Source organism: Panthera leo, chromosome A2, assembly GCF_018350215.1.
Source record: "Panthera leo isolate Ple1 chromosome A2, P.leo_Ple1_pat1.1, whole genome shotgun sequence".
NCBI lineage: Eukaryota > Metazoa > Chordata > Mammalia > Carnivora > Felidae > Panthera > Panthera leo.
In genome coordinates, this window is record NC_056680.1 from 118,810,918 (window position 1) to 118,832,868 (window position 21,951).

Genomic DNA, 21,951 nt, shown 5'->3' on the forward strand with positions numbered 1-21,951 from the left:
CGCCTTCAGGGCCTTGCACTTGCTGTGTTCTTAGTCTGGAATTTTCTGCCTTCAGGCCATCTCATTGCTATCTAATTTTTTCCCTTCAGACTCCGCCCACATAACATCCCCTTTTGGAGGCCTTCTCTGGCTAATTTCTTTTCTATCCCATTATCCTATGTTTTAAAATAGCACATATCCTATTAGATGGATTATTTCTGTGGTTATGTATATAAGCTCCCTGAAAACAGAGATCTTTCCTGTCTTAATCTAGTTCCAGTGTCAAAAGGCTGTGAAACACATAGTAGATGCTGAGTGGATGCAGAAATTTTCATTGTGTTTGCTGTGGTTTTTGTTTTGTTGCTGTTGTTTCTTTTTAAGTACAGGTCACGTCTTAGTGGCATTTTGGGAGGAAGAATAAGTCAGTAATGCAGGCCTAGCTAGTGCTGCCTGGCCGTCTCACCATTGAGCATTGACAGAACTGGAGCTGGTATTACAGAATAGCAAACAATCATGGGTTTTGGAGTCGAATAAGGATTTATAAGGATTTAACCCCAGAACTGCCAATGTCCAGGTCTATTCCCTCAAACAAATCACATCATTCTTTATATATCACTTTTTTATTGATAACTTGCAGAATTGCTCTAAGAATTGGAAATAATACAGGTAAGTGACTATCACATAGTAGGCATTCAACCAATGATAGTTGTGGAATTAGTGTTATTATCATTAAATCATTATTGTTATTGCCCGATCCGGTTCCCCTAGAGTCTCTTCTACTGGCCTGTCCAATGGCCTGTGGCAGACTGCAGTGGGGTTATAAAATCCTGCTCCTTTGCCTCAAGGCAGGGCACATGCTGGGGAGCCCCAGAACATTGGTGGCAGCACTTCTGTATCTGCAAATCTACCTGCAAGTTCAGGCACCAGACGTCACCTTTCCCCCTCTGTGTCCTGATTTCTTCACTCCTCATCAGTTTCTCCTGCGTGTGATGCCTCAATACATGAGGTGTGTGTGAATCCCCGCTCAGGCTCTGCTTCTGCAAAACCTGACTGCGGCAGTGGTTATCACCTTTTGTTCTGCTAGAAAATATTTATAGGGTTTATAACCCTGGCAGCTATTTTTTTTCTTTTCTGGTAATGTCAAGTCACTAGTTATTTGCTCACAGTAAGAGCCTTATTTGAAACGAGAATTATCATGATGTCTTTGCATTAGTGTAACAGTGACTGGAGGGCCACTTAATACCAAAGAAGAAAGAATGGAAAGGAGAGTAATTACATTTCTCATTTGAGGAATATGGGACGAGGCCCTAGAGCCAAAACGCCAAGGCCTTACTGTCTTCTCATGTCATATAAGGTAGCAGTGGGATGTGCCTCAGCCATCTTGCATTCAAGTGGCCACTGCCACTCACAGCTAAGCCATGGGGCTTGGGATGAAATACGCAACCTCTCTGCCTCGTTTTTTTGTCAAATGCAAAAGAAGAACAAATACTACAGAGCCGTTGAGAGAAGTAAGTGAAATCTTGTATGTGAAAGGGCTTGGCAAGTATAAAACACATCACAAAAGCAAGGCGTTTGAGATGTAAAAGGGAAATTCTGGTTAGTTCAGGAATTGGAAGGGAAGGCATTAAGTAAGCTATTGCCCACAAGTGTGAGCCTCTTTATGCAGAAATGGGGAAAATTGTGTTAGAGTCCTATGCATTGTGTTTTAAAGAAATGACTTTTGTAGAAAGCATATTTTTCATACTTGAATAAAAGCAGAGTAAGGTAGAAGTACTTTGTAAATAATAAAACGTATATATATATCTATCTGTAAATGTATGTGTGTGTGTGTGTGTGTGTATATATATATATATATATATATATATATATATATATATTTACAGCAGCTCCAATGACTTCTGAGAACTATTTAGGGAAGTTAAAGTAACAGTATTTCATAGGATTTATTGGCCATAAAATGTCCCCCAGAGCTGCCTACATAAGGCTTTAATTATTCAAAGATTGTACTTTGGCACCTCAAACGTTGCCAAACCCAGAAATAAGAAAAATGAATGCTTTTTCTCGTGGCAAAGAGAGACATTCTGTGCGGGAAGCAGCAATGAAAATGGGAACCCCAAAGTTTGAGGAACCCACAACTCGAAGGTAATTTAGACGCCTGGGAATGAGTCATTTCTTAGAGGAAAGGAAAGAAGCACTTCAGAAGGATTGGGACAAAGCCAAGAAGCAAAACATAAATGACAGGAGACAGAAAAGAGAGGACAGGGCAGAAGAAAGCAGGAGCAGAAGGATTAAGAAAGTGGCTGACGGCGATAGCCGGGGAAGCCAGAAGAGCCAAAGGGCTCCGTGGAACCACAGAACATTCAGGCAGAACCAAGTGGTGCCGGGAGGTGGTGCCTGAAGCTGGGACCTGTCCACAGGCCCCCACAACCACACCCTCCCTAGGGCCCCCTGCAGGCCGCACCCACCCTCTCCAGGTACCACACGTGGAAATGACCGTGTTTCTCTGTTTTCCTCCGAGAAAACAATAGGTTTACTGTTACTACTCGTCCTCTGGGACTTGGTGCACCCTCCCCAGGCGTCCCGTCTCCAACATTCAAGACAAAGGCTGCTATTTCAAATGCCTTTTTGGTTCTCGAGATAAAACCATGAGTTCTTCTCGACTTCTGCACTTGTCTCCTTACGCTTGTCCTCAGACATCACTCACATGTGTTCCCCCAGGATTCATCTGTGAGCTCTCTGGGGGCAGGCCATCTTCACAGCCTCAGTGATTATGACTTGGCCTGGCACACACACGCATGCTGCCGAACAGCGGTTAGTTAGCACCTGCTGAAGAAGGTAGGGAGAATCTTCTTCCAAAACTGCACTCGGTACTTCTGTGGTTAAGACACCAGATTTTCCAAGGGCCCATGTTTCCACCTCTATTTGAGGGTTCCAGACTCTGTTCTGGGCAGTGACATGCACTTAAAGTTGATAATAAAGGTGATAATAATGGGTAACATCAGGTCACTCTTGGTCTGTGCCTAGAGCTGTGCTAAGTTGCCTTATATATACTATTAGTTAATCCTTATAGCAAACGCCAACCTCGAGAAGGTTGACCAATTATTTAATGAGAGAGGCAGATAAATACATGATGAATCAACAAATAATTTAGAATACAACACAGCAGGTAATGTAAAAGCATGGGCACTAGGGACTGAGGGTGACTAATTTTGTTTCCCTGCATCTGGTGAGGAGTGACTAGGTGATAATGGAGGTAACCCTGTAACTTCAAAGTTATTTATTTCTTAAGGAGACAGATAGTCCAGATAGACCAGGAAAAGTCCTTCTTTGAGTGTTAGACTCGCAAAAAAACAAAACAAAGCTCGGCAATATATTTCATCCCGTTGGAAAGCAAAAGCCCCACGTTACAATCTTAATTTTTGGGAAGGATATATGAATTGCTTAAAGGTGCAAATATTATTTATGATGCTTATATTTAACTGGGATGATAGCAGGTATTATTACTCTTATGTCCCCTGTTTCCTATAGATTGGTATTAAGGTATAACTCTAAAACTCTTGGAATAAACATTTTAAATGCCTGGTGATTTGATTGTTCGTGTTAATTAAGGGGATATTTTGCACATGGCAAAGAGAATTCTTTTGAGCTTTTTCTTCAGAAAGACAACCTTATAAAGTGCCCTTTGTCGAATAAATGACTTTCCTGTCATCAAGCTACCATGCAACTTTTAAAAAAATATATATAGTTAGGCATTTGATTTCGACCTTAAAATATAGAGATGCCTGGCAGAAAGCGGGCTCCAAATTAGCTCGAATGTGCGAGGTTGAGTCATGCCGTACAAAGGAGTATGGTGAGGTGGGAGGGTGCTCATGTGGGGTACAACACACCGGCTCTAGGTCGTGCTGGGTGATCGTAGGAAAGTCACTTTGGCTCTCTGAGCTTCACTTTCCTCCCCTGTGAAATGCAAGACCGGGACTCTTACAGCCTTTTATCTGCTACTAAGTCCTTATCTAGGACCCTCCCGAATGGGACATTATGATAGCAGGAGTCCATCCCTGCTGCGATGGTCAGGATAGTAGGAGAAGAGGCATGACATCAGAGATTTCAATAAGAGAGTTACTCTTTGTGACCTTGGAACTTTGAAGGGTATTAGAAATTGGTGTTCCTTAAAAAAAAAATTGATGTTTCTAAAAAATGACGCACATTATATTAAAGAAATGTACAGAAGCGACAAAATGTCAAAAAGCGGCTTGCTCTGGGTGGTAGGGTCATTTAAACTTTATTCCTAACGCTTTCATAGATTTTCCAAATTTTCTGTAATGAATGTATATCATATGCATATACCTATTCCTATACATATATTCAGGAAAAAAATAAAAGCACTTTTAGAAAAAGGACTGTCAGTAGTGTTCATAGAGTGTCATCAGCGAACCCAGCGCTTGTATCTTACTTCGTGTATGGCTTTTGGTTTTATAAACACTGAAATGACTGGCAGGGGCAGATTAGTCTCTCAGATGAAAAGCATGAATTAGAGGAACTGCTGGTCACTTGTCCAAGTCCCATAGCTGCTGAGAGCACAGGTGAGGCTTGAACTCAGGGACTCTGCCTCCAGAGCACATCTTTCCTACCAACCCTTTTCCAGCTCCACCAGACAGCAGTTGTCTGTGGATTACAAAAACCTTGGGGCTGGTTCCTCAAACACTGGTCGCTTATCCAATACGGTTCAGACTGACCATATACTGATGCAGTCATCAGCTGTTGCAGACCATGAGGGCTGGGACTGTGGGTGGTTAACCACAAGCCAGCGGTCTTCTTTGTGGATGGTTTTCCATTTTGAATAGCACTTCCCTTTAGAGAAGTACCTTTATGGTCTTACCATAGCTAGGCACTTAATTTTCTGTTAATGAGCTTAATGCAAAACTGGAACTAAGGGTGAGCTGGCTGGCTGGGTGCAAGAATTAAATGTGTATGTCAGACACATGTTTTAGGTGGGTTATTTCCAGACTGAGCTTAGCTCAGTGATGCGATAATAGTCCCTCTTCAGCCTCCTGTCAGAGCTTGAGCCAAAGCATATGGATTGTCTTCACGGGCAACTTAGGCTGGGTTCTACCACAGAAGGGCAGGGGCACCTGCCGTGTATTTGCATAACCAGATTGGCAAGATCTTCCAAGGAGACACTGGCTGGCCACTTGTCCCAGAATATCATGAAGTTGGTGGTTGAAACAACTTTGATTCCCAAACCTGACAGTCAAAGCATTATAGCCTCAGCATGAGACTGGACTTTCGTATTCTCTACCCCAGTGCCAAGCCTATACGGAAATGCTTAAATAATCCTTGACGTGCAGTCACCGGGTCTAAATTAGAACATATCCCATGACAGAGACCTTATTACTCTGTAAGGGGACTTGTTCCATTTTGGGGAAGCTCTGTTAGAAATTTGTCTGTCTCTGATATCTCTTAATTGGCTTTCTTCATCCTGGGAAGCTAAAGAGCTGTGGTGTCCAGCTAGCCACATGTGGTGACACTAGCCACATGTGGCTGGAGAGCACTTAAAATGCCTCTAGTCCTAATTGAAATGTGTTTTAAAAGTAAAACTTATATCAGATTTCAAAAACTCAATATGAAAAAGTTTTACACTGATCGCATGTTGAAACGATACTATTTTTCGTCCATGGGGTTAAATACAATATATTATTAAATTTAATTTCGCCTGTTTCTTTTTGCCCTTAAATATGCTGATTAGAAAGTTTTAAGTGACACATGTGACTAGCATTGCATTTCTACTGGATAATGGTGCTATAGAGTATTGTAAGTCTGCATGGTCTTACAAATGGTAGCCTTCAGATTTTAGAACCCTGCTATTGTGTTTCTCCTGTGTTTTTTAAGAGTGAATGGCTCAGATTCCATCAAATGGTCTTTATTTAACATAATTTCTAGACGCTGCACCATTAATTTTATTCCGATTTTTTCAGTCTCTACATTTAGCTGAATACTGTAAACTGAAGACTGTAATTAAGATGTATCAAGCCCTTTGGACCGTTATCTCCATTGTTTTGATATTACACTTTTGTGCTTTAACAAAACTTGATGTCGTTTTTATGGTGTCTTAAATATACTATTTAAGAGTTCTTGGCTTGGGATCTGTGAACTCTGGTGGTCATTCATGGGCTCCAGCTGAAATCGTAAACAAAATTTTATGACTATGCACATTTGTCTATGAGATAGTCTTTAGCTTTCACAGATTTTCACAGGTATCTGAGACCCACTAGATTGTATTGAGACTATAGTCGCTTAAAACTCCTTGGGATTTTTTCTCACGAAACCATTTTTAATCGCAATCTCCCTTACTCCCCTACTTTGGCATTTGATTTTTAAAAATGGATACTTTTACGTTTATCCTTATTAAGTTTGTTCTTAGTCATGTCAGCCTGTTGTTTTAGTTTGTGGAGACTGTTTGCCTCTCTTGGTTCTTTTGACATTTAATGAATTAGGCTTCTCTCCCAGCTTTGTCACACCTCCGGCTTTGATAAGCATGTCTTCTGTGTCCTCATCCATCATTAACTGAGATTTTAGACTGGATGAACCATAGATAGCACTTGGGAGTCTGCCATTGTGACTGCCCTTCGGGGAGGCAGTGATTCATCAAGCGGTCGACATTCCTTGGGTAGCTACAATTACCAGCTATGACTCTCTTCAGGTGTACTGTCATTTATGTCATTCTTATCCACAGGATGGCAAATTCCTTGCTGAAATCAAGATGTATTTTTGTCCATGATGTGCCCCTGATCTTCCTGACCTGTAAACCTGTCGAAAAGGGAAATGCAAGTGGTTTGGCGAAAGACTGATTTGGGGAACGTACACTCGCTCTCAGCGATCACTGCTCACTGATTTTGAAATGGTTTGTTTCAGAGTGTTACTAGAGGTTTGACAGAGAACGCACGGGACCATTGCTTTTTGAACCTACTTCCCCCATTCTCTAAGATCTTTCTGAAATTTGGCACAAATGTCTTCGTAGAGTCTGGTTCAAAATTAAGTTTACATTGGATTGAAAGTGGGAAACATCAAGTTTTTTTTAAAAAAAGTTTATTTATTTATTTTGAGAGAGAGAGGGCCAGAGTGTGTGCGAGTGGGGGAGGGGCAGAGAGAATCCCGAGCAGACTTTGTGCTGTCAGTGCAGAGCCCTACAGGGGGCTTGATCTCACGAGGTGTTAGATATGACCTGAGCCAAAATCAAAAGTCAGGTGCTTTACTGACTGAGCCGCCCACGCGCCCCTGAAGTATCAGGCTTTTAAGTTAGCTAAGCCACAGGGATCAAAGGTGATGATGAATAACGATACTTAAGTGAAACGATAAAGTTACATGACCGCAGGGACTTGGATAAACACACCATCCCACTCTTAACATGTTCTGTCCAGCAACGTAAGTCATTTGCTCCCCCAAGGCAATACCATTTGTTTATCACAATTTGTTCTCTGCTGATTTTTCATGTTTTTTAAGGTTCTGGAAGCTATTATCTTTGAGATATCCGTAGTTTATTTTGTTTTCAAGTCTAGAACAGCTAAAGGTTTTTCCACTAAAAGTCATAAACACTTTCTCCTCTGTCAGGCAAAGTAGATGTCAGGAGTTATCTAGCACAGGGCTCTTAGCAGTTATGGAGGACAGGGCTTGCTTCTCAAAGATCCAGGGCCAGTGGTTTCCACGTTGGAATCACTAGTTTTAAAATCCCGGTGTCCATTTGTTCGATTTCCCATAGGTTAGCCTAGGTCACATCCCCAGAAGTTTAGATTATTGGCTTGGGTATGGATGTCAGTGTCTTTTAAAGTTCTCCAGGGGGATTCTAATATGTGGCCAATGTCAAGAACACTGATCTAGGTGAATAGTTCCCACAGTGGAGTTCTGTACCAGCAGCATCACCAGGAGCTTGGTAGAAATGGAAATTTTCAAGCTTCCACTTCTGATCTACCGAATTGGAAACTCTAGAGGAGGAGCTCAGGAAAATGTGTTTTAACAAGCCCTCCAGGTGATTTTGAAGCATACCAAGGTTTGAAAGCCAGCGCTCTATAGGCTTTCCTTTCCCCTGGAAAAAAAGAGTTGCCTGGCCACATGCTACTGACCCTGAAGATGTCTGGTCTGAGGCTAGTTAAAACTCTCTAAGACCACAGGCGTTGGTAAGTAAGCCAAAGAAAAAGCATCGAGTGCTCTAATTTCCCTGGCAGCCAGTGAGCTGGCCCGAAGCGTACAATGACTGCTGTCCCCTCGTGCTCGCACACGACTGTCCCATCCACAGCTGAAGATGCTCACCTGAGTCTGCTGATCACTCTGCTGTGCCTTTCCTTTCTGCCTTTTATTTCAGCTTTTAGTGAATGCTTTTGAGCCACAACGGCAGATACAAGTCTACCTGTGGCCGTGCTAGGTTGCTACGAAGAAAAGAGGAAGAATACCACCCTGATGTTAACACACAAATGTTGCAGCTATTTCAGGCACTTGGAGGAAACCACGTAAACAGGCCATCAGAAATTGGTGGAAGATCTTTGGTATTGTGCCTGGGGGATAGACGTTTTGGAAGAAACCTGGGCCCCACACTGGCTCTGTCTGTGACTGCAGAACCACCTGGTGTAGAAGCAGCTGGCACGGGAGGAGCCTGTAGCCATTTTGGGCTGTTTTTCTTTCTGGTACTGTGACCTTGCGTGGCTCGCTTAATTTCTTTGAACCCCAGTTACCTCATGTATAAAAACAAGGAGTGATGAGACCTGCCTTGCGGGGTTGTTATGGGGATTAATTGAGATAATACTTGTGAAAATGCCCAGCACGGCACTCGTAAGTGGTAGTTATTCAACAAGCCTCTTGTGCACCAGCCGTCAAATTATAGTGTTGTCTTTAGCTAGTTTTTCAGAACGAGGGCTTGGTAAAACCATGGAGTAGAAGGTTTATCCATAGAGCCTCATCAGGTGCTGTTTCCAGAAACTTCCTATTCCCCTCTTGGCATTCTTTCTCCTCCTCAAGCTGGGACCTTGGTCTCTTCAGCCTTCGGAAATTCACTTTCACATACCAATCCGCTGGAAGAGAGCCGGTGTGCTAATCAAATAAGGCACATGACTCGGAACTACTCGGGGTGTTCATGTTTTCAGAGTTAGATGCAGTTGAACAGTATTTAAATGTCTTTTAGCCCTACAGAGGGAAGTGCCTGCCTCAGAATATGCCGTTTGCTTTTTGTATTTATGCTCACATAATCCTCAGAAGAGGTGCTGCTTTCATCTCCATTTTGAAGGTGAGGAAGACAATGATAGTGGAATTTAAGAAACCCATTCAGACTGTTTTCCCAGAGCCCCTCAAAATATCATATAGAGTGCCAGACTTCGATTTCCCATAGGGTTAGCATAGGTTATAGGCAGAAACCAACAGAAAAAAGTTTGCTTTCAAATCCATGCTATATCTGCGGCTCATTGCAGGGCAATACAAAACTATTGGGAACATTCCCTTACTCTCACAGTGGAATAAAACCAAGTATACTCCAGCAGAATGAGTTATATGGGTTCTACTTTTGACTTTTTCTGAGTCACTGAGGTCACAATTCTTCCTAAGTATAAAATAGAACTGTATCGAAGGAGATATTTTCTCCCAGGGTGGAAATTACTAGTGGGTGAGTTTTGCTTATCTCTTTCTCCATTATCTTTAAAAACATTTTGTTTAATGTTTATTTATTTTTGAAAGAGAGAGAGACAGAATCCAAAGCAGGCTCCAGGCTCTGAGCTGTCAGCACAGAGCCAGACGCGAGGCTTGAGCTCATGAACCATGAGGTCATGATCTGAGCTGAAGTTGGATGCCTAACCGACTGAGCCACCCAGGCACCCCTCTTTTTCCGTTATCTGACGAGCATTAACAGAGTCTACTGTTTATTGCAGAATGTTCCAAAACAATCACTTCTCAAAAGGACGACTCCTCTTTCTATCACCTCCTCCTCTCCAAAGCCTTTCCTACCCTGCCGTCTCCTGAAGAATTGATCCCTCAGCCCTCGTTGGTGTTGTCACCACGAGGCTCTTTATAACAGAGCCTAAAACGCTCATTAACTTACTTGTCTGTCCTCCCCCACCCCATCAAACTACATACTTGTCAAAGAGAGGGGTCAATGTCTTACTCAGCTTTGTCTTTTTCTCCTGAGTTACCAGGAGAGAGAAAAGTAAATTTCATGAGCAGAGGAAACGGCCTGGTTGTCTGAAAGAGGGAAGGCATGTTGAGAGGAGCGGAGAACAAGACTGAGAAGATGGCTAGACCTTGAAAGCCAAGCAGAAGGATTTGTTCGTAAGGTCAAAGCAGCAGGGAGCCACCGTGGAGTGTGGAGGGAATGGTGTGGGATGACGGCAGAAAGAGGCATATGTTGTATAGAATGAACCCAAGAGGCAGAGACCAGGGAGCGTGCCACTGGATACAGACGTGGGACACCCGAGTTGTATTTGATATTTGCATGCTAATGGTGAGAAAGGAGAGTCAGAGAAAGAGGACAAGGTGGGAGCTTTCCAAAGGGCTGATCAGAGGAAGAAAAAAAAATTACTCCAAAGCTTCAAGATCAGAAAATTAGAAGAATGGAAAAGTTAGTTGGAAAGGGTAGCGAATGTTGGGAGTAAGAAGCTAGGGGAGGAAGTTAGGATACATTTCATTAGTTGGATTTCTATTGTTTTGAAGTGTCAGGTGGGCATACGGATCTCTTAAGATTTAAGTTTCGCTTTTTCCTAAAAGCCTAACGAAAGGGTGAAGTAACCTCATCACTTTTTACATGTTAAAGAGTCCTTATTTTATATGCTATCAATGTAGGCTTTAAGTCTCTTTGGGAAACGAATACTTTTCTGGGTCCTGTGGGAGCTGTTCCTTGTGGCATTTGCACAGATGACCATCTGAGCTGAGTGCTTATTAGGTCGGATGAAATATCGTTTCAGGTTAGCAGCGAGACATCACAGGCCACCCACTGGACACCCTGGGAATGAAAAAGAGGCCAAAGGTCTGGTGTCTTTAACTGGAAAAGTACGATTGCAAGATTAACAACGGCGACCCCAGTGTGCATTACGCTAGTGGAAACAAGCATATGATATCACAACAGAGGAAGAAAAGGCAGCAAATCTGCTTTCAAAGCCCACAGTGTGACAGCTTTACGGTCGTCTTTCGAACGGTATCAATATTGGTTTCCTATTGCTACTGTAACAGACTACCCCAAATTTCGAATTTCGTCGCTTCAGATTATTCTGCCTATCCCAGCACTGCAGCCTTATGCTTCCAGTGAGAGTTCCCGGCCTTGCCCCTCAGATAACCAGGCACGGACACGCATTTAGGTCTTCATATTTGAAAACAGGTAATTTCGTTTTAACAAGAACCTTAACTATTTAAGTAGTTACCTCTCTTAACCTAAAAGACAAAAGATAGAGGATTCGTTTCATTACTGTCTTGGGAGCATGTGAATAGACGTACGTCCTGTTTGCTAGCCACAGTCTGACAAGGAGCTAAGTTTGGCACAGTAGCGTAATAATCAGAGCGCCGACAGCATATTTGGTGCCAACAGAAAAAGAGGACATCAGGGGCACTGGGTGGCTCAGTCGGTTAAGCGCCCGACGTCGGCTCGGGTCATGATCTCACAGTTCATGAGTTCGAGCCCCGCGTCGTCCGGCTCTGTGCTGACAGCTCGGAGCCTGGGGCCTGCTCTGGATTCTGTGTCTCCCTCTCTCTCTGCCCCTTACCCACTCTCACCTTGTCTCACTCTGTCTCTCAAAAATAAATAAATGTAAAGAAAATTTTTTTCTAGAAAAAGGGGACATCAAAACAAGGTCACTGAGGACGTATTCTCCAGTTTTTATTTTTCCCCTGCTGACGTAAATCAGGAGAGTTAATCTGAGTTCCTGTGAAACCCTTTGCCATGAAATGTTATAATCAATTTAAACTCGAATTAGTAAATATTTCCTTGTCATTAAAGCTAAAATAATTATATATGAAAGATTCAAACTGTACCTCTCTTTTTCTTAACCTAGAGATCTTTAATGTTTCACACTTACTGCAATAGACCAAACCAGGGCTTGTATAATTAAGATTTCCCTGTTTAAAACACAATGAAAGTATAACATACCAATGATATCGTGATAGCATCGTATGGTGACAGCTGGCCGATGCACAGTTGTGGTGAGCATAGCGGAAAGTATAGACCTGTTGAATCACTGAAACCAATGTAACATCGTGTGTCAGCTATACTTAAGTAACAAAAGACGGCAAATTAATAAGCTCTTGCCAAGAACTCTTAAAAAAAAGGATATGGCTTTTTATAATCATTGTTTAAAATAAAAATATGAATATTATAAAAACAAAGTAACAGATACAGACTGTTAGTGTTACGAATTTTCCTAGGTAAACTGCAGTCTAGTGAGTTTTCAGCTGATTTAGAGCCCTGTGGCTTCATGGTCATAGCTCCCGGATGAACCGAAGCTGGGCGGAATCTCCTGCCCTCACTTCTACCAGAAGAGCTCCATTGTATCTGATTTATGTATTTATAATAAGTACATTTATGTATCCATACATATGCTTACTCTGGTCACTTCCCTTGCATCTTACATAATACTGTTGTCCACTATTTGAGGGCCACTTTTTTCTACTGTTCTTGCTATAAACATTAATGTTGTGGTTTTATATGGTCAGTGTTTGTTTAGATTCACCCACTTATTTGCATTTTCGTTGTCTGTCTTCCTTTCGGGCACCTCATCTCCCTTCTCTACAACTATTCTTTCTGAAGTATGTTCTTCAAATTCGAAGGTCTTCTGGCAGTAAACCGCATGGCTTTTAGTTTTTGTGAAATGCCTTTATTTCACCCTTGTACTTTTGCTATATGTGAAATTCTAGGTTGGTCATTTCTCTGAATGTTTTGTAGATTTTATTCCACTGCAAGTCTGGCATTTGTTGCTGCTTTTGAGACGTCTGCTGCCGGTTTAACTCTCCTTTTATGGATAATCTGTCTTTTCTCCTTCAGATGCTTTCAATATTGTCTTTATGTCTTTGGTGTTTTGCAGCTTTACTGTGATGGGTCTTGGTGTGAGTTTCTTATTACATATCTTCCTTGGGACTTGGCTTGCAGAACCTGAACATTTATATCTTTCATCTCCTCAAAAATTCTATGCCAGGGGCACCTGGGTGGGCTCATTTGGTTAAGCATCCGACTTCAGCTCAGGTCATGATCTTGCGGTTTGTAAGTTCGAGCCCCGCGTCGGGCTCTGTGCTGACCGCTCAGAGCCTGGAGCCTGCTTCGGATTCTGTGTCTTCCTCTCTCTCTGCCCCTCCCCTGCTCGTGCTCTGTCTGTCTCTGTCTCAAAAATAAATAAATTAAAAAAAATTAAAAAAAATTCTATGCCAGTGTTACTGGTATTTCACTAAAAGCATCTTTTTGAACTCCAGTTAGACATTTATTAAGTGTCTCATTCTGTTTCTCATAAGTATTCTTTCGCACTTACCGTTTCTTTGTTTCTCTCTCCTGTGTTTTGGTTAATTTCTTGAGTGTTACCTTCCATTCTACCAATTCTTTCTTCAACTGTGACTAATCTATTAAGCTATCCATTGTGCTTTTAAATTATACATTTTCAGTTTTTAAAATATTTGGTCCCTTTTCAAACCCTTTTCTGGTGTTTTGAAAGTATTTTATTACTTTCTCTGGTTTTTTAGTCCATATTTGTTTTATTAACATTTTCTGTCTGGTTATTTTATATTCTGTATGATCCATTCCAATATTCAAAATTCTTGGCAGTCTAATTCAGCTGTTATTGTTTCTGCCGGCCCTCACTCCTGGGACCTGTTTCCTCATGTACTTCATAATTTTGGATTTTCAGTTCCTATTTGGAGGTATCTGTAGGAATCCTCTAAGACCCGAGTTGAGGGTCAGTCCCTCAGAGAGAATCTTGGTTTCCTTCTGCCACGCCGTGCAGGTCACTACCCATCTGGGTCCACACTGGGTTAATTTCTTGGCTTGAGGTTTCCTAGATTGTGAGTAGTATCAATTTAACCACAAACCTTCACAGGACAGGCCTGTGGTTATAAATTTTCAGGGAAGATGTAATGTTCCAACCCAGAGCCTAGGCTGAGATTTTCTTGTTATTTCCCTTTACATGGTTTATGTGGAAGGCATGCTCTTTCATTACTTTGGCTTTATAAGAAGTCTCAGTTCCAAGTCCTCATCATCTTGCTTAGGACCCAGTGTGGCCATTAAAATTCAAGCCTCTTGATTATAAAGATTGGTAAATGCCTATAGGATAGCCAGAGATTCAGCTAACACCTGTTTTTTAGCCTTATGAGCTCAGTGATTTGTTTATCCTTCCTTTTTTATATAGCTCAACTATTTAAAAATATGTTTATATGTTAAAACAGGTATCTAGTTCAAAATATTTTGCCAAACAGAATTTTTTAATTATTTTTTTTCTGATGAAGAAACTAAGGCCCGGGAAAAGTTAATTGACTGTAAAAAGGTGCAACAAAGTGGAAAAGTAAAACAGCCTCTGAATTGCCTGTTCACTTTGTAGATCACCCAAAATAATAACGTTTCAGCTCTTAGATTGACATTTATTGTGTCACTTTGTAGATAACTGAAATCAGAAGTTGATTTCCCCCAAATTGTGATAACTTGCTAAAATAAGGTGAGATTAAATCATTGTCACAAGGTCATTGGATGTATTATAGTTGAGATAAGAAGTCTGCTTCTCAGCCTTCCAAGGCTGTAGTGACATGAGTAGAAAATTTAGTCCTGACAATTCCTTCAAGCAGATTCTGCCTTCTGAATCTGGATTTGCAACCACTGATCATGGAGAGCAACTATCTGTACTTATTAAACGGCCGCATTTTTAAGGACTCATACAGACATATCTTATCAGCATCAGGATTTCCTCACATGCAAAAGCCTCCAGTTAAGAATCTTTACTGAATATTAGGAAAATAGACATAATTTGAAATGTAAATGCATTAGTCGTTTATGCGTTTTCAAAAAAGTCAACTCTGGTTGCATCTTAAAAGGAATCTGAGTAATACACTACAATATTGCAACTAGCAAATCTTAGAAGAGGGAAAGCTAATATGTTTTTGAGATTCCAATGTAAAGGAAAAAAAAGACATTGTGAACTTCAATGTCCTTCTCTCAAATGGCTGAGTGTTAACAAACAAACCACCACCACCAACAACAAAAATAATGCATATACACACACAAACGGAATAGCCTAGGGCTACCAGCTGTGGTTTTGTTTTGCTTCATTCCAAATTCCTAAATTTCCACATAAGATAGAGGCATCGTCAACATTTCAGCTTTTTCTTCAATTTTACTAATTTCATTCCATTTTTCACCTGTGTCAGATAGTGTTCACCCTACTTATTACTTATTACTTCCCTTAAAACTGAAGAAAACTGAAGTTGTGGGTTTGAAACTTCCTGTAGAGGGCGCTATTGATATTGTCAACTATAGCAAACATTTAAAAAATACACGGTTCATAAACTGTAGTCGCTGCCGAGAAGTCATTAGGTTGATATTTGGGAGAGCTGAATGAAACCAAAATCCTAAACAGACTAATAATTCTTAAGCTGTTTAATACTTGTGAAACCAGCGTGCCTCTACTGCTGGCTTCTTGAACGCTGAAGTCTGAGTGTTCCCTCCCCTCCCCCCTTTTATTACTTAATGAACAATTCCTCTTCTGGTCTGTATTAACAATGGTGCTTGGAACTCAGCATCGATAACACACTGCGTGCCCTGTTGTGCTGCATGTTGAATGATTTGTGTGTCTTTGAGAAAGTCCAGCTTCTCCTCTTAATCTGGTATCCTGGAGGCTCTGTAATTTACTCCCACAGTTCCCTGCCATAACATATTTCATGTCAAGTGGGAGGGTTTAAGGTAAAAAAAAAAAAAAAAAAAAAAACCTCTTAATAGAGATATTTTCAAACAAAGACAGAGGGCAAAGAGGATCTTCTTAGGATATTAAATGAGAACATAACCAAAGCTTATTTTTCTTTTGTATTATTATGAAGCAATTGATGATTGCCTGGGGCTTTGGGGATGAATCAGACTTTTAATAAGTTTCAGTGAGAACAGTGTTCACAGAGATAAGTTAATTAATTGCTGTGCTGTGTGAAAGCTCATGTAGATAGTGTTTTATTCTACTGTGTAGACTGTTCATAAAAAGGCACACAATTCTTTGCCACACTAATGCTTATCGACAAACCTTCACCGAAAATATTACTTTGCTCTTTTCTGTAAGAAAACTGTTAATAACCTTATTAAGCCAGAAATGAAATACATTACCGATCACTCTCCAAAAGTGGCACTAAAAACAATATTTTCCTTTTCAAAGCTCTGTCTTGCATCTGTTGTTTGCACAACTCTTCTAGATGCTGACAGACACCTCTCTTATTACTTTTAATCTTGAGGTTTTGGCAAAGCGCTTCTTTTTCCTCTGCATCATTTGGTTGATTTCAAACTAGAAGAATTCTCTGTCCCATCTTTTACCCTGTCGGTGTGGCAGCATTGTAAAGGACGGAAAGAAAATGACTTTGAAAGCATCACTTGTTAGTACAGGGAGTTTTTCTCCTGATGGCTACAATTTACATGCCACGGGCCCTATAAGCCTTCCAGCTTTTTCTTGATGCTAGGAAGAAAAAAAAAAATCAAACAGTTTCTTAGAGTCTGGAATGCTTTCCCTGCAATTGACAACAGAGTTCAAGTCAAGTTTATGATTTGGACTTAAAGTTAGACTTTCCTTACACATTTTTAACTCTTTGAAAGATGGGTTGAATATAGTATGCCTTACAGATCTCCTGCTATGTTTATTTTATTGTTGATTGAATTTTTGAAAGTCTTTGTTGATAACTTTTTTAGATTTTGTTTTTAGAACAGAGAAAACAATCCATTCAGTCTCACATATCACCTTAATGCATCAGCTGTTAAGTTTTTTCAGTTAAAAATTACTCATAGGATGAAACGATTATATTTGTATACTTGATTTTCTGTACTATTTCAAATTTAGTATTCTATCATAATTTTATCAAAAACATTTTTCCTCCATATGTATTGGTATGGTCTTCAGCCCATGTAAATATTTCAGCAACTTATATATATTCTTGAGAATTAGAAATTGTCCTTATGTGTAACAAGTGTGTTATCATACGTCTCATAAAGGGTGATAGAGGGACTAAATGACCCATCTGAATCACCTAGCACCGTGCCTGGCACATAAGCACTCAACAGATGTTTTTCATTTTTCTCTCTCTTTCTTTCCCTGATCTTAATTGGATTTCATTTGTCATTACTAATAGGCTATTACATGCTGTAGAATGAATCTTTTTGGAAAACAGTTATATGAGCAAATAAAACGTATGCTTAAAATATTTTCATGCTTTCCCATATAGCTAAAACATGAAATAAATGAAATCAGATTAACTGGCCGTGGGAGAATTGCTTCCACAAAGACTCCATGCCACCATAAGTTTCACTGAGGTATGAGATCTGCTCCAGTTCTGATGGGCGGTCAGCGGCCCTCAGTGCTCCCTCTTTTGGCTCACCCTAAGTGTCTGTACATCTATGACTTTGCTCTAGCAGCCCAGGATTATGTGGGACTGCACCTCATGGGTTATACAGTATTTCTCTTGTAGGCTTTTACCCTTGTGTCTTTCCAGTTCATTCCTGCTCTTGACCAATGATAGATCAATATTTCTATCGCAGATGTACCTGACATTGAATCTTAGGAATTCAGAACAGAATGATCTTGTAGTTTATCTCGTCAAATCCTTGTTTTCAAAGGTGTGGGGAAGGAGGCTGGGAGAATGAAGGGATCTTCCAGGTACAGATGACACCTCAGTCCCATAATTCAGACCTTGTCTGTCTTGTGACCCACTTCCAGCATTAGTGAGTTCAGGCTTAATGCTGCCTCTCTGTTTACTCATTGTCTTTTTTTTTTTTCTAATTTTTTTTTTAACATTTATTTATTTTTGAGAGACAGAGTGAGACAAAGTGAGACTGGGGGAGGGGCAGAGAGAGAGGGAGACACAGGATTGGAAACAGGCTCCAGGCTCTGAGCTGTCAGCACAGAGCCTGACGCGGGGCTCGAACCCACAGACCATGAGATCATGACCTGAGCCAAAGTCGGACGCTCAACCTACTGAGCCACCCAGGCGCCCCACATTTGTCCTTTTTAAGTATAGCCATCTTTCTCAGTCCACAAAGTAGTGATGCTTTTTAGCAAAGAAACAGTAGATATTTCTATGGGACCTGACTCACTTCTCAGAAACGCTTCCTCAGACTCTGTGTCTCGCAAAGAAACAACACGCTTAAAGCTTTAGATGTTCAAACATCTTTCTTCCTAGTCCCTTCTCTCTGCTACATTTCCACCCATCTCCCCATTTATTTCAACTTTTCTTGGTTACTTTGATATTCTGATGATTGATTATGGATTCTGGTCTCATTACAGTTTCTGCTAGATCTTAATTAGCCTTTCTCTGATCTCTCCTGGTCTCACTGTGATGTAAATTAAGGTTGACTTTGGGGGGGTGGTTCCCAGTCCAATATGTAAAGAGCTTAGAAGTCATCAATCCCATTCTCACAGCTGAAAATCAACAACTATCTAACAGAAAACAGTTTGTTCAGATTAATAATAGCAATAATGTATTGGGCGATGATAGTTTATGAATAAGAGAAAGGAAAGCAAAGTTATAAGGGATGCGAGGGAAAACTTGGGAATTCTCTGTTATAATGTACCTGGATTATCTGTGACGTGGTGTAGAAGCAGGCCTGGATTAAGATGCAAATGTATATTATAAATTCTAGGGAGAGCAGTGAAATATTTTTAAAAAGAAGTATAATTGATGTCTTAAGGGGAAAGAAATGAAATTGTATAAAATGGCAATTAAAAGCAGGAAGTCAGAAAAAGAAAAGACGACAAAAGAAAAAAAAAAACCCAAAGACCAAGGGCAACAAATATGACATATTTACAAATATGGTAGATATAAACCCAGCTATGTCAATAATCACTTTATTTTTAATTTTTAAATTATATATATATATTTTTTAAGTAGGCTCCATGCCCAGTGTGGGGCTTGAAATCATGATCTTGAAATCAAGAGTCACGTGCTTTACCAACTGAGCCAGCCAGGCACTCCCATAAATACTCACTTTAAAATGTGAACGGTCTAGATATACCAATTAAAAAAGAGACTGTCAGAGTGGATAAAAGAGACAAGACCCATCCATATGTTGTCTACAAGAAATGTACTTTAAATGCAAAGACACATGTAGATTAAAAGTAAAGAGATGTTGAAAGATATACCATGCTAACATTAATCAAAAGAAAGCTGAGTAGCTCTATTTGTTTCAGATAAATTCATCCTTAACGTAAGTAATCTAGTCCTGTGGAGAGCCAAGTGTTCTTTAGATGCCCCTGCTTTATTCTCATATAATTCATATTAAGAGAAAATCCCGCGTTTTTCAGCATTCGGCACAAACTTCACCCACATTTGACTCTGCGCCCACCATAATTCAGTGATAACGGCGTTCCTGTTGAGTGTTGGATCTGATTTGATGTCACCCAGGATAGAACAATGTTGCTTAAGACTTTGTCGTGAAAAGAAGCCTATTTGCAAATTTGTCTTCTAACCCTTGCATTTCTGTTTATTTTTGTAAAGGAAGAGTAAAGAGATTGTACCATACTTTCCTATTTTGCTTTAGCACATCTGTCGGTCTTATGCCTTCTTTGAATTGGAGTGACTTTTTCTTTTTTTTTAAATGTAACTTATTGTCAAGTTAGCTAACATACAGTGTATATAGTGTGCTCTTGGCTTCAGGAGTAGATTCCCGTGGTTCATCGCTTACATACAACACCCAGTGCTCATCCCAACAAGTGCCCTCCTCCATGCCCATCCCCCATTTTCCCCTCTGCTATGCACCCCCCATCCACCCTCAGTTTGTTCTCTCTATTTAAGAGTCTCTTAGGGTTGGCCTCCCTCTCTGTTTGAAACTATTTTTTCCCCCTTCCCTTCTCCCATGGTCCTCTGTTAAGTTTCTCAAATTGAGTTGGAGTGACTTTTATAAATTTGGAAGTCTTCATCAAAATTATCTTCCACCCTACTTTGAAAGAATACGGCTTATTTCTCTTCCCTGAAAAAGGAAAAGAACTATTGTTACTTCCTGTAGAGGTTTTAGGGGGAAACCATTTGGAGGTTTTTAGATGAGATTCGCTATATGCCTGAGAATGTTATCTAAATTTTCATTGGAAAAAGACCTATGTTAGGCTGTTCTCATGGAAGATGAAAACTCTTTTAAATGCTGCCTGTTAATTTCATCATACTCTTAGATTCTAAGATTCGACTAGCTTGGGGTACTTACCTACTCTGGAGGGGAACAAGCCCATTCCAAAGCAGGATATAGCCATTTCCATTAGTGGTCAAGGACAGTTTCTCTCCACACTGGCTTTGCAATATGAACTTCCCTTTTACACAAGCTTCATTCAAGCGATATGATTTAGAGTGGTTGAGGATGAACATTTGTTAGGAACAAAGTAAAGGAAGAAAGAAAGGCCCTGCCTTCTCAGTGATCTTCCTGATGTTTCTGTTTTCAATTTTCCTTCATGCTATAGCCTTGGTGCGTGTCAGGACAAGGTTGGTGTTAACCCAGGTTCCCCCCACCCTTTTCTTTTTCCGACTGGCTCTGTTGGGTAGCAAATATCTGACTTGCACTATTCTCCAGGTTGTAACAGGTTGGTCTACATTGTGTACTACATGTCGTGGGGTGTACTCCAATTACAGAGAACATCCTAAACAGGTCTCCATTTTGATAAAAGCATAAAATGCCTTTTCCCTAATGGGGCTAAGAATCTTAAGCCAAAGGAGGTATTCTGTGAAATGGTCTGAAAGGAGGGCAAGGAGTACCTTCCCCATTTTTTTTTTTTTCCTGTAGCAACTCTAGGCAAATTCCTCAGAAATCAGATTGGCAAGGGCAAAGAAGGGGTGGGCTGGAACTCTGGAATTTGGGCTTGCTGAATGCATGCCATTCCCTTGCCACGTAGCCCAAATCGGTGCCAACTGCAGAAAATAAAGATCTAAGTCAGAAGTGCAGTGCAGGCACAAGGCAATCATCAGCTCAATTAAACCGGTTATTCCACAAATAACCTAGAAACAGCAGGATTGCCAAACAATCTCCAGCCCCTGAAACATTTGCAAATGAGCCTGACAACTGAGATGTTCTTTCTTTGCAGCCATATACTGTCACATTTTAATGATGGATTATAGACATGGGCTCTTGGCCGCAGACTGTAGCATACATGATTCTACACTTATTTTCTTTTAATCAGAAGATACAAAGGCTTATACATCTATGGCACTGTGCCCAAGAAAGAGTTAGATAAAGCTCTAGAAAGAAGAATGTGGGAGAATGGGAATATATATATATATGTATATATATATATATATTTATATATATATGTATATATATATATATTTATATATATATACATATATTTATATATATATATTTATATATATTTATATATTTATATATTGGAATATATATATATATTTATATATTTATATATACACCCCTCCACACACACGCGCGCGCACACACACACACACACATACATACATACACACTTTCCCTTCTTTTTGGATGTGGGGCAGATATGCTTTTATTGTCCAAAGATACATTTTGTTTTCTTTTGTTTTATCAACATGTTGGGGATGTTGATAACAAAATATAAAACTGGCTGGTATAGCATATGTATCTAATTCTATAACATATACTAATTTATATCAGTGTCATTTAAAAATTACAAATTAACCATATATTTTCATAGACTAGTAATATAATCTCTTGATGTCATAAATATGAGAGTAACATGTTATTTCCACAGTCATGATGTCAGGAAGATATTATTTAAGTATTTAATGGGATCAGAGGCTTAGTGCACAGGAAATATATTTTTTTTCTATATGTTT

General features: G+C 40.2%; 1 protein-coding gene across 9 annotated transcripts in view; it reads left to right on the forward strand.

The window, feature by feature from the left end:
• CREB5 (cAMP responsive element binding protein 5) overlaps nucleotides 1–21,951 on the forward strand; it is a 482,366-nt gene that overhangs the window by 54,352 nt on the left and 406,063 nt on the right. For 6 of the 9 annotated variants that reach the window (XM_042920979.1, XM_042920962.1, XM_042920972.1 and 3 more), the window contains one exon: nucleotides 10,911–11,320. The exons of 1 other annotated variant lie outside the window; for it this stretch is intronic. The gene's annotated coding sequence lies outside the window, so the exon portion shown is untranslated. Of the gene's footprint in view, nucleotides 1–10,184; nucleotides 10,284–10,910; nucleotides 11,321–21,951 lie in introns of those variants that run through there. 2 more of the 9 variants (XM_042921015.1, XM_042921014.1) reach the window with 2 other exon arrangements.